This window comes from Odontomachus brunneus, unplaced genomic scaffold (genome assembly GCF_010583005.1).
Source record: "Odontomachus brunneus isolate Ranch 3 - 2012 unplaced genomic scaffold, Obru_v1 Obru_scaffold_067, whole genome shotgun sequence".
NCBI classification, from domain to species: domain Eukaryota; kingdom Metazoa; phylum Arthropoda; class Insecta; order Hymenoptera; family Formicidae; genus Odontomachus; species Odontomachus brunneus.
Genome location: NW_022639517.1, coordinates 744311 through 757684, shown reverse-complemented (window position 1 = coordinate 757684; position 13374 = coordinate 744311). Strand labels below are relative to the sequence as shown.

At 37.3% G+C, this 13374-nt stretch overlaps 1 protein-coding gene across 9 annotated transcripts in view; it reads left to right on the top strand.

Annotated features, from left to right (window-relative positions):
* Positions 1-13374, top strand: part of LOC116846693 (ecdysone receptor) — a 538347-nt gene that overhangs the window by 184483 nt on the left and 340490 nt on the right. For 8 of the 9 annotated variants that reach the window (XM_032820872.1, XM_032820875.1, XM_032820873.1 and 5 more), the window contains exon 3: positions 12896-12994. The gene's annotated coding sequence lies outside the window, so the exon portion shown is untranslated. Of the gene's footprint in view, positions 1-12895; positions 13282-13374 lie in introns of all 9 variants that reach the window. The other variant, XM_032820866.1, reaches the window with a different exon arrangement.

Sequence of the window (13374 nt, the reverse complement as noted above, 5' to 3'; positions counted from 1 at the left end):
GCATTTGGTGGGATATGCACGGCGTTGTTTATTATGAGCTACTCAGACCGAACAAAAGTGTCACGGGGGATCGATATCAATCACAATTAAACCGTCTGAATGAAGCATTGTTGGAAAAAAGGCCAGCAGTAGCCAGCAATCGACGTAAAGTCATGCTTTTGCACGACAACGCTCGACCACACGTTGCCAAAGCCGTCAAAGAAACACTGATGCAGCTCGAGTGGGAAGTTCTCCCGCACCCAGCGTATTCACCAGACTTAGCTCCTTCGGACTATTACTTGTTCCGGTCGATGCAGCACGGCTTGGTGGATACACACTTCAGAAATTACGAGGATGTGCGAAAATGGATCGACGAATGGATTGCATCAAAAGACCAATCGTTCTATCGTCGCGGAATCTACGCGTTGCCCGAAAGATGGGAAAAATGTATAGCTAGCGAGGGAAAATACTTCGATTAATGTATTTTTTGCTTTTGTCGAAATAAATGAGTTTTTTAAACAAAAAAACCGCAGGAACTAAGTTTACCACCTAATATATATATTTTTTTTATTTCATAATGTCTTCAAATTTAGCTTAAATTTATGTGAAATAATGAAAGTACATTAAGCAAATTGACCAATCACAATTAATTATTTTTTGACCGTAAAAAAAATAGTTGTGATTGGTCAATTTCCTTACTAATTACGTTTTACTGCTTAAGTTTTTCTATGTACTACTAGCTTTATGTTCCGATCTACAATAGGTGTAGTAAGCTTGAAGCCGCAAGTAATTGGTTAATTACAGTTGACTTATAGAAGAATAATCAATTATGATTGATCACTTTCTTACGGCTTAAAGCTTACTATACCTATTGTAGATTGAGTTTTATGAGTCTTCTACAATGGCAATAGGAGTAGTAGTAAGAAATAAACAATAAGCAATTTGACTCATTCCATTCTCACGATTTAAGAATAATCGATTATGATTGGTCCATTTGCTTATTACTACTTCTACTGCCAGTGTAGACAATCCATTACAGTGCTGGAAGTTTCATTCTATCTTTCTTTGGCATGTAATGAAAATAACGCTTATAGTGCTGTAAGCGTGAATCGGACCATACAGACATAGTTAGATATTTTATTAAAAATTATTTCAAGTTCATTTGCAGATGCTTCGTAGCCAATAAAACGATACGTTCAGTATCTAAAAATAAATTTGAAACGATAATAAATATAAGATTGGATTATGACTACTGCTCTTATATACCTATCTGTTAAAGTGACCGATGATTTTTACACAACTTTAATATTGATGAAATAAATTAATTTAACTGGAAAAAGTAAAAATGTTAAAGTTAGTGCGTAAAAATTAACTATATTAAATCTAAATTAACTTTTTAACTTCTTTAACTTTTTTAAAGGTTACCACCCAACCTTGGTTGCAACTATAAAAACCGTAGTTTGTATTGCATTGTCTATATATTTGTTGATTTACGCTTTTCATACAAAAGCATAATAATATATTTCATTATTGTAATTCATGTTATGCATAAATAATGTTAGAATATTTTTTTATCGTATTTTATTCCTTACTTATGTTTTGCTCAACTCTTGCACGAAATTGCTTAATAAAATACTCATTTCCTCCTTTTCTAGCATTCCTCCATTCCTTTGAAAATGTATCAGGATCTTGAATATGTTCTCGCTGTTTTCCAACAAATGGCATTATTAGAACTGCGTGTGTGTTGTTCAAAATGGTAACGCATCTATAAGGAAGTACTATAAGCAAGCTTGAAATCCAGTGTATTTTGCCAAAATGTAAATAACTTTTTTTTCCATAATGTTAAACATGTCGAGTTTCTGCCAAAAAAGAGTATTTGCCGGGAATTTTACTGCACTACTTTATTAAAAAAAATCTGCAGCTAAAGCACACGGAATTCTTGTTGAGATTTACGGCGAACATGCTCTGTCGAAAACAACATGCAGAGATTGGTTTAGACGCTTCAAAAATAATGATTTTGATGTTGAAGATAAAGAACGCTCTGGCGCGCCGAAAAAGTTTGAAGACGAAGAATTGGAGGCATTACTTCATAAAGACTCATGTCAGACGCTAGCTGAACTTGCAGAATCATTAGGAGTTGATCACACAACAGTTTCGAAACGTTTGAAAATATAAGGTGTAGTAAAAAGAAATCCATTATTTTTCCAATAGATGGCTTTAGTAATGTGTATCTCGCATTGTATAAGTGCGATCGGTTTACGCTAGATGGCGTTAGAAAGATAAGATTTCGTACTAAAAAAACTTCTGAGATAGTTTTGTGATTGTTTGACTCAGTATTGTTTGAGCACGCGTCAAAGATGGACACCAGCAAAGAGAAAATACGCCATATTTTATAGTTTTTCTTCGATAAAGGCGAAAACGCAAGCCAGGCGATTGAAAATGTGAATAGTGTTTATGGTCCTGATACTGTAACAGCCAATCACGCGCAATTTTGGTTTCGTCGATTCCGTTCCGGTAATTTTGATGTCAAAGATGCACCACGCTCTGGAAGGCCAATTGTCGAAAATGTCGATAAAATAATGGAAATCGTCGAGTCCGATTGTCACGTAAGCATTGTTTCGATTGCCCAGGAGCTAAACATTGCACAAAAAACCATTTGGAACCACTTGAATAAGGCTAGATACAAAAAGAAGCTCGATGTATGGGTGCCACACGAGTTAACGCAAAAAAACCTCATGGACCGAATTTCCATCTGCGAATCGCAGCTGAATCGACCCATTTCTGCAGCGGATGGTGACTGGTGATGAAAAGTGGGTCACTTACGACAACGTCAAGCGAAAACGGTCGTGGTCGAAACGCGGTGAGCCGGCGCAAACGGTGGCCAAGCCAGGATTGACGGTCAGGAAGACTTTGCTGTGTGTTTGGTGGGATTGGCAGGGAATCATCCATTATGAGCTGCTCCCCTACGGCCAAACTCTTAATTCGGACCTGTACTGTCAACAATTGGACCGTCTGAAGGAATCAATCGCCCAGAAGCGGCCAGCTTTGGCCAATAGGAGAGGAATTGTGTTCCATGAGGACAACTCCAGGCCACACACATCGATAGTGACTCGCCAGAAGCTCCGGGAGCTTGGTTGGGAGGTTATTATGCATCCACCTTATAGTCCGGACCTGGCACCAAGTGATTACCACCTGTTCCTGTCTATGGCGAATGATTTTGCTGGTGAAAAATTCGCCTCAAGAAGCTTGTGAAAATCGACTCCCAGTTTTTTGCCAATAGGGACAAGGCCTCTCTATGAGAGAGGCATAATGGAATTACATTCAAAATGGCCACAAGTTATCGAACAAAACGGTGTATATTTGACCTAAATCGGATCATTCTAACTATGCTAAATAAAGCCTTCAATTTCATGCAAAAGTAATGGATTTCTTTTTACTACACCTTGTATTAGGAATGATTCAAAAGCAAGGACATTGGGTGCCGTACGAGTTGAAATCGAGAGACGTCGAACGGCGTCTTTTCACGTGCGAACAGCTGCTTCAACGGCAGAAAAGGAGAGGTTTTTTTACATCGTTTCGTGACTGGCGATGAAAAGTGGATGCACTACGATAACTTAAGCGTAGAAGATCGTGGCGTAAGCCCGGCCATGCATCAATATCGTCGGTAAAGCTGAATATTCATGGTTCGAAGCTTCTGCTCTGCATTTTTGGGATCATCTGGGTGTAGTTTATTATGAGCTGCTCAAACCGAACGAAATCATCACGGGAGGTTGCTATCGACTACAATTGATGCGTTTGAGCCGAGCATGGAAGGAAAAACGGTCGCTATATGAGCAGAGACACGACAAAGTGATTTCGCAACATGACAACGTTCGGCCACATGTTGCACAACCGGTGAAAACCTACTTGGAAACGCTTAAATGGGAAGTTCTACCCCACCCGCCGTATTCACCAGACATTGCCCCTTCCGATTATTACTTGTTCCGATCGATGGCACATGGCCTGGCTGAGTAGCACTTCCATTCTTATGAACATGCCAAAAAATGGGTCGACTCGTGGATAGCCTCAAAAGACGTGTCGTTTTTCCGACGTAGAATTCAAATGCTGCAACAAAGATGGGAAAAAGTAGTGGCTAGCGATAGACAATACATGTGTACTTTCAGTGACATGTTTTTTACGACCTTTTTTAAATAAAGCATTAATTTTCACGAAAAATCAGCGAGAACTTATTTAAGGTCCTAATATAAAATTATAAAATAATTATAGTTCATAAGTGACTTATTAGATAATTTTTTACTTCATCTCCTGATGGAAGGTATCACTACTTTCCCTCGAGCAATAATGTAGACTTGAACGTTTTCATTTAATGAAGCAATTCCCAAGAAATATGTAATTTTGTACTTACTTATTATTTAGTTTATGCATGTATACTGATCTCTTATAATGATGTTGTAATATGAATGAGAGATTAAGAATTTCTCTCTCCCCCCCTCTCCTTCTCTCTCTCCTCTCTCTTCCTCTTTCTCTCTTTTTCTTTCTAATATGTTTATAATTTAATTCTGTTCACGTTTCTAACAAAAAGAGGGTTTCCTATTTCCTAAACTTGAACTCTAAATATATTTTGTTTCTCTAATTTCTCTATGATAATTTTTCATTTAGAATTGTTTTAAATTTAGTAAAATTGTTATAATATCAAAATATTCTATATTATATTTTTGTTGAGTGATGTGGATTTAAAGAAAAGAAAATAAACAAATAAATAAATAAGTTTTTATTTTAAATATAATTACTTTTTTACTTTAAATTTATTGTATATCAATTAATCATAAAACGTTATTTATATAATCTGATCTTATATGTTTGTTAAAATATCATCTAACCAGTACAACAAAAATGAAATAGTACATAAAAAAATAATAGTTTTTAATCAAAATAAGATTTTCATGTATAAGCAAAAATATCATGTCTTCTTATACGATTTTTAATTAATTTTTAATTTTTAATTGATTGAATTTAGATTGACGTAAGTATTACAATTATGTATATCAATACAAATTCAATCAACCTTTTTTTTTTTATAACGCAGGGGAACCCATCATGGATCCACTCACTCCTTTGGGGAGAAGTGGAGAATATATGAGACTCCTACCCACTAAAACCCCTGCAGAGTGCCTATTCGGGCTATAACGGGGCGCCGGGAAAACTGTTTGATACGTTACTTTTTCGGCGACCTAATCCTAGGAGTCTAGTCGGCTCTCCGCCAGTATGTCAGATCCTTCGGTATGATTTGTGAAAGACCTGGTACTTTGGGCGGTGAGGACCCATCCAGATTAGTTTTTTTCTGTCTTCTAGGGGAAGGAAGCATCCGCCTCTCCCCTCGTCTCTCCTTAGCTTCCAGGAGGGGTGAAAAGTGATATCAAGCTCCAACTTGGTAACTACCTCTCCTTCGCCTTTGCTGAAGGCCCAAGGGTGCAGCCTAAACTAGCCGTGAAAGGAGGGATATAATCCCCTCCTGCGGTTGCGGCTGCGGCTACTCCTCCGTTTCATCTCATACCGGCCCTGGGTGGGCGGGGGCGTCTCGTCCCCCGCGCCGACTCAGGCTCGTCGCCTGCTTCTGGCGGAGCGAGTTCACAGCAATCTTGGCCCTCACGCCTTGGAACTTGGCCTTGTCGGACTTGCTCGACAACCTCCTTTTGCGTCGTACGTCTTTGGTATCCCACGTCTCCTCGTTCCTTAATCTCTTAGGGATGATTTCGAAGAGGCCTGTTCCCCTGAGTTTCTCGACAAGCTACGGCGTTGGTCCTGTTAAGTCGAGCAGTATGCTCTGCCTGGTCTGCGCCACAGTGGCGGCATACTCCCGACTTGTACGGTACAGGTACGCACTGAAGCAACCGTGCTCGTATTTGCACCAGCCGGAATGTGAGTCCACGCCCTCCTCTGGTTCGTCCACTAGGCGAGACAGAATTGGATGGCCACAACCGTCCTCTGCCTGGCCTGAAAAGCCGGGAGATTGCACCGAGTTTTGGCTTCGAAGGCCCAGGCTCATTATGGTTCTAGCTATAATGTCGGTGTCCACCCTGCTCCCACATACACTGATATACTTCGGCGTACTGCTGTGCGAGGAGCTCCTGGCAGGCTGGCCAGGACCGTTGCCACTTTCTAGACTACTGTGCGGTAGCACCCGGAAGACCACCGACCGCATGGCGCGTCTCAAAAGACGCTTGTTGCGGTCGGAGGTCCCTAGCGCCTACATCTATAGTGGAGTGCTGTACAGGGCGGCCGATGGCACCACGATTTATGTAGAAGCAGTGAACCTTCCAGCTTGGCCCAATAAGGTTACGCATTAGGCTGGCAAGGGCATTGAGAGCCAGGTGCTCAAAATGAACGCTGAACCTTCATAGTCCATTCAACTAGAGACCCAGATAATTCCTTTGGGTTCCCCATGGGAACGTGGATTCCATTCACTAAGATTCGAGTCGGCGGTGGCGCATTGCTTCCTCCGTCGTAAAAGAAGATCGCCTCTATTTTTTGGGCGCCACCTTAAGACCCTTAGGGTTCTGATAGAGATATAAACTCAATCAACTCAAAGCTATAATAATCTTCTAAGAATATTATAATATATCTTAATTTTGAGGATACGTGTAAAAGACAATATATTAAACTGATATAATACGAATCAAGGAGACGATTCGTATAATGTACCGCTGTTTACACGCGTCACTAGAAAAGTTTTCAGAATAAAATTATTAATTAGTATGTATAGTAGTACGTATTAATTTTTTAAAATTTAATTATTGATATAAAAGAAGTCATTATCTTACATTTAATATTAAATTTAATATTGGACTATGAATATCGCGGCCCGCGACTCAACTCCATGGCGAGAAAGCATTAGCAAGCCCAATCGCTTAGCTGAGTTGGAATGACATTCTCTCTCTTTCGCTCGGCGACGGTATACGAATAGACGGAGTGTCTTTTTGCACGTAAATGAAGGAGGAAAAACGCCAGCGTGCGCGGGTTCGAAATCACATCACTGACATATACATATAGAGTGTTCCAGACCCGTTCCTTCATGGGTATGTAGTACGAATTGGGGTGAATATAAAAGTCCCATACCGTATTGCGATATGTACAATAATAATGGAGATATTATCGTGAATGCTAGGGGGAGAAGTGCTTAAGTCGTTTGAGCTGTATCGCGATTTAGTATATCTAGTGCGCGTATGCCGATGTACGATGATGAAAGGAAAGACAATGGCGTCGCTGTATATGCTTATCGCCGCGTACTAAGGCTTGCATCGATATTCACTTATCCTCCTACTATTCAGTGCGCGCTTTATCCTTAACTCATTATAACCCATAAGTAACCCAGGAGAGATATTATCTAGGTAACATATGGAAACTTGTAGTATCGTAAAAGGAATAATTTCTCAATAAAAAAGTTGAAAAAATTATTTGTATTGTGACAAGGTGCAGTTGTTCAATCTTAGACGAATGAATGCTCGCGAGGAAGGATAATGCGCAAATAAACGAGCAGCGATTAACTTTACTTTATTTTATTTATAATAAGAATAATTAAAATAACTTCTTGTGAATATATCTCGTTTTGTACATATGCTTTGACTTTTTTTCCTTGGTAACCCTGAAACGATAAAACTACCCATGGCGGTTTGCATAACTTTGTCCTCGGTTTGTAGTCTGTGTCGCGGGGAGAGCAGATATCTAGCACAGATGTTCCAAGTTGTTAGCATAGCTAATAATGGGTGCGTTCGTCAAGGGGGGCAGCCTGTCGACGAGGATCTAGAGAAATCAGAATCGCTCTCGGATTCTTGAAGTCGGGTCTAGAGGTTCCTCCTTCGTGGTCTGGAAGCCTCGCCTTGAGGCTTGTTCTTCGGGGTCGAGGATGGTTTTCACGTCATTACCTCGGCCGGATACTTTGGCTGGCCTTGCGCGCCAACACTAGACTCCCATGTAGGGAGGACCAAAGTCGTTCCTCCGCAAAGGAGCAAAGATTTCTCCCGCAGAAAGCGTTCTCCCGCGCATGAAGACAGAGGTTTCTTTCGCTGAATATCCTCAAAAGCAATCTCTCTCGCAGAGAAATCCGTCAAATGTTGTCGACTACTTACAGAACTCCCTTTTTATCGTCCATCTGCTTAATTTTTCTTGCGGAAAGGCTAAGGCGTTTCTGTGCCACGTTGCGGTAGCGCGGCGAAGCTTGCTTTAGACAAAGCGTGCCTATGCGGCACTTTTGTGGTGTCTCGTTTTTTCACACATGTATATAACAAAATTGTTATATACATAAACAATTAAGTTGCAAAATGAGTTTTTGTAAAATCTAAAACAGAACATAGCCGAGGTTAAAAACATATGGTTTCAATGTAAATGTGAAATTTGAAACCATTAAATAAATAAAAATGTGTTATAAATATTTTAACAAATTTTGAATATTCATAATAAAATAGTAAATATATAAGTAAAGATAAATAAAAATCAAAATATATAAATTAAAATTAACAATGATACATTATATAATATAAACTTTTTTATCTTATAATTCCAATTAATATAATAAAAATATATTTCATAAGGAAAAACGCCGGATATGAAAGTGCTTGTGAATACATATCAGGTATATGTTATATTATACGTTATATAAAAGATATTGCTCATAATTAAATATTAATATTAATTTATTTGACGTGCAAACAATTTTAAGCTATAAAAGCTAAAAGTTTAGCTGAAGTTTATGTTAAAGTAAATTTTAAAAGTATGCTAAGTAAATTTTAAAAGTTTAGCTAAAGTTTATGCTAAAGTAAATTTTATGATTTTCTTTAGCTTATAACATTATGTGATTAAAATGTAACTAAACTATATTCAATTTAACCCTTTGTTGCACTTTTTACCAATAAATATAATTTTGTGAAATCTGTTATCTAGAGGGTTTTAAAGCTGATTACGAATCCGATGTTCAAAATACCAAATTCAAAATGGCGCATGTAATATTCCGAATAAAATTATCAAAATGAGAACTCGGGTCACAGGGATCTATAAAATCTTTCATGCATTGACGAAAGTAGGAATAATACCACAATTGATAACCACACAGTCCTATGAGGTTTTGTCTATTGAGATGTATCAGTGTTTTCCGAAATAGTTATTAGCACTAAATCCGAAATTGGCCACAGAATTTGCCTAGCAGCATACAACACACGGATTTTATCGCGCGGTGATTGGAAGAACAACGCACCACTGTCTATGCTTATATCGTTACGCTCCTACATCTTGCCGCGCCTACTGTCACACCGCGCCGAGGCGAGATGTAGGAACGCAGCGATATAAGAAGGCAGTGACGCCTTGTTCTCTCAATGCCGCACGCCGACATCCGTGCGCTATATTATTGGATCTGCGCTGCGGCTTGAACGCTCTTTTTCCGACTATTCAGCAAGCGTTTTTCTTTAATATTTTGCAATTAATTTCTCAGTTATTATTACGAATATCGCAAAACTGTATAGGACTTTTATGTTCACTTCAACTTGCTTTACGTTCTCACGTAAGCTTCGTAGATTGTTCTGGGACACTCTGTATATACAGATAGCCTATGTCAAGCTCAGATATGGGAACTACGTCTGACAGTGCATGATAGACCCGCGAGCAATCGTCTATTTTATTCTCCGGCCGCGGCGAGCTATATGTCCCGCCTACCGCGTCGCGCGCTCTGATTTGCCCATCTATTTTATTTAATAACTCAAAATTTTACGTAGTTGTTTGAAAAATGGCCTCTATAATATTTTTTCACTTTTATCTGTTTTACTTATATTTTTCTTCTTGGACATCTTATGCGGGACACTCTGTATGTACACACACACACACGCACACGCGCACACATGCGCACACGCGCGCATACACACGCACGCACACGCACACACACACACACACACACACACACATATACACACTTCATTTGAACTGTAAGCGGCCATTTTGAAAAAGACTTTGAAAAAGCCCATTTAGATAAAAAAATAAAAAGAAAAAGCTATACGAAAAAAAAAGGAAAGTTGAATCGTTGAATTGGGAAGGATTGGACTCAATTACATGCGCGTGAGCGTATGTCAAGCAGTGCTAATAGATTGCGGAGCGTATGTCAAGCAGTGCTAATAGATTTACGCGCGCGCGTAAGAATCCTGCTTACAGGCGCACATGAATACATGCGTACATGAATAATGCCGGCGTTACAGTTACTTTCAAGCTGCATAACTCGGAAAGTACGCAATGAAACGTAACTTTATTATAGTGTTTTGGAAAGCTCTCACGATAAGCTACAAGAATAAAAAATAGGGGTTTCTGTTTAAAAAGACATTAATGACCTTGACCTGATTTTGACAAGGTCACGTCCATATTTTCATCATGTGTCCCCCTTCAAGCCATGCAACTTTCGTTGGAAAAGTTTTTCAATAAAATCATCGATTCGCGAGATAATCGACCATTACACTTAAAATGAAACACCCTTTATATGTGTGTGTATATATATATATATATATATATATATATATATATATATATATATACAGGGTGTCCCAGACTTTCTTTCTTACATTAAGTAAGAATATAGAATGGGTTGTAGAATGTAGATTTTTAGATATTAAAGAAAATTATTACATATATGGTTGTATACTATAATGCACAAATTTTCTTTAATTAATATCTAAAAATCTATGTGGTCATTTATAAAATGGTATAGGACTTTTATATTCACTCCAATCCGTCCTACATTCCCACTTAATGTGAGAAAGAGAATCTAGGACACCCTGTATATACACGGTAGGCCATTTTACGGGACCCACCAAAATTTTTCCATAGGTAAGCCAGATATAGAAAAGTCGTTAAGACAAAACTTGTTCAGGACAATGGGGGTCATCTTTCTCAATAAATGAATTTGACCTTGAGGTTAAATTTCAAAGTCATTTGGAGGTCATAGTGATTTTATTAAATTGGACCGCCTACTTTTGACACCGGATTTGAAGAGAGCGGGAAATTTTACGTCAGAAATAATATTTTTAAATTTTTTATTTTGACCTTCAGAAGGTCAAATCAAGGTTTTAAAAGCGCTCAGAAGCTGTTTGTTTAAAAGCGATTATCTTACTTTTAGCATTACCCAGAAACAACGACGTGGACGTAGTAAGTTCTGTTTCCTTCGGGGTGCTTGATTATCGTGAGTCCACTTGCCTCTCACGTTTGGGGTGCTTGTTTACCGTGAGTCCCCTTGCTAAGAACAGTACAACATTTTCAGAGGCGATTAAATTTGTGCCTTGAAACCGATGGAGGCAACTTCGAACATTTGTTTCGTGGTTAATTATGTAATTGTTAAATAGTGAGAGGCAAGGGAACTCAAATCAAGGAAACAGAACTTACTACGTCCACGCCGTTGTTTCTGGATAATGTTAAAAGTAAGATAATCGCATTTAAACAAACAGCTTCTGAGCGCTTTTAAAACCTTGATTTGACCTTCTGAAAGTCAAAATAAAAAATTTAAAAATATCATTTCTGACAAAATTTCCCGCTCTCTTCGAATCCGGTGTCAAAAGTAGGCAGTCCCATTTAAAAAAAAATCACTATGACCTCCAAATGACCTTGGAATTTGATCTCAAAGTCAAATTCATTTATTAAGAAAGATAACCCCCATTGTCCTGAACAAGTTTTGTCTTAACTATTTTTCTATATCTGGCTTACCTATGGAGAAATTTGGGTGGCTATAAAATGGCCCACCGTGTATATACAGATGTTTTGTTTTAATTGACGCACTAAATTTTCTTTTAAACAATGCACTTTAGAGAAAACTGTTTCAGATAAAAGTTGTATAGTTTGAAGGGGGACATAAGATAGTATCATTGGTTTGACCCTGGATAGTCATTCGAAGGTCATGCGAAGGTCACCTTCAATTTGTTAAATGGAAATCCGCATTTGTTATTACATATTCTTGTAGCTTATTTCGAGAGCTTTCCAAAACAATATAATAATGTATTTTTTCATTAAATACTTTTAGTTCAAGTTACTCAAACTAAGACTTCAAAGTTTGCATTACCGCCGTCATTAATATTATTCAAGGTGTACCATGTGGAAGTTGTTCGGTCGGATTTACACCTCTTTTATATTTTTTGTGTGCGTGCGTGCGTGCGTGCGTGTGTGTGGTACATTGTACACACATTATATACACACACACAAAAGAGGTATAAATCTAAACATCTTGAATAATTCTAATGCCCGTGGTATTATAACTTTCAAGCCTCATAACTTGATAAATATTTAACAGAAGAATACTTTATTAGAGTGTGTTTTAGAAAGTTCTCGAGATAAGCTACAAAAATATGTAATGAAAAGTAGGGAGAAGAAATCATAAGAAATTATGATTTCACTTAAGAAATTATAAGTGATATTCACGTGACCTTCAAACAATTATTTAGGGTTAAACCAATGACACCCTCTTGTGTCATTGCCCCTTCGAGTCAAACAACTTTTGTCTGAAACATTTTTGTCTGTCGGGCTTAGTTTTCGAGTTATTTTAATTCAAAAATTAAAATGGGGTACTCTGTATATGGTATACCCTCATGATTATGGTAATCTATTATACCTTTACGAGCGATGGCAACATTATTTTAAGATACCATGAATAAAAATGCTAAATAAAATAGTTTTCTAAACTTAATTTTATATGTGTTTACGAATAAAATTCTATAATACAGAGCTAACGTAAAATGTGATAACTCGATATCTCAGAAATTAATATACGAAAAAGTGTTTCCAATAAAAATTGTAGGATATGAAAAGAGAAAAATATTAGTAACATTTATTTATTTTTAAATAACTATGATTATGGAATATATTCGTAATGATATCAATTAAGAACGTTTTTGTGTTACAGATACTTCGAAGCAACAGTGAACAACGATTTCAACTATGAAGCTGCAGCAAACATTTACACATGTCAAGATACGATGGAAACTATGATTGCTTCATCTCGGTCTTAAATCAATTGATAAATTTAATGTCATAATTTCAAACCGTCAATTTACTTTTTTAAAAATTTTTCAATGATCAATATATTAGTCCAAATTTTTAGTTTCTATTTTAATTTTTAAATACAAAATTTCGGGTTGAGTTCTTCAACGAATTAAATCTATCAAAAAGCACTTTTCGTCATTAAAAAGTGGTTGAAAGAATAAAGTAACTAGAGCAAATCTAGAACTATACAACAATAGAGAAAGAGAAAACGGTCACGGGACTGGTTTAAACAGGAATAAATGAAACGTTAATATCGCCAAGTTATAATATATATGTATATATATATATATATATATATATATATATATATATATATATATATATATATATATATATATA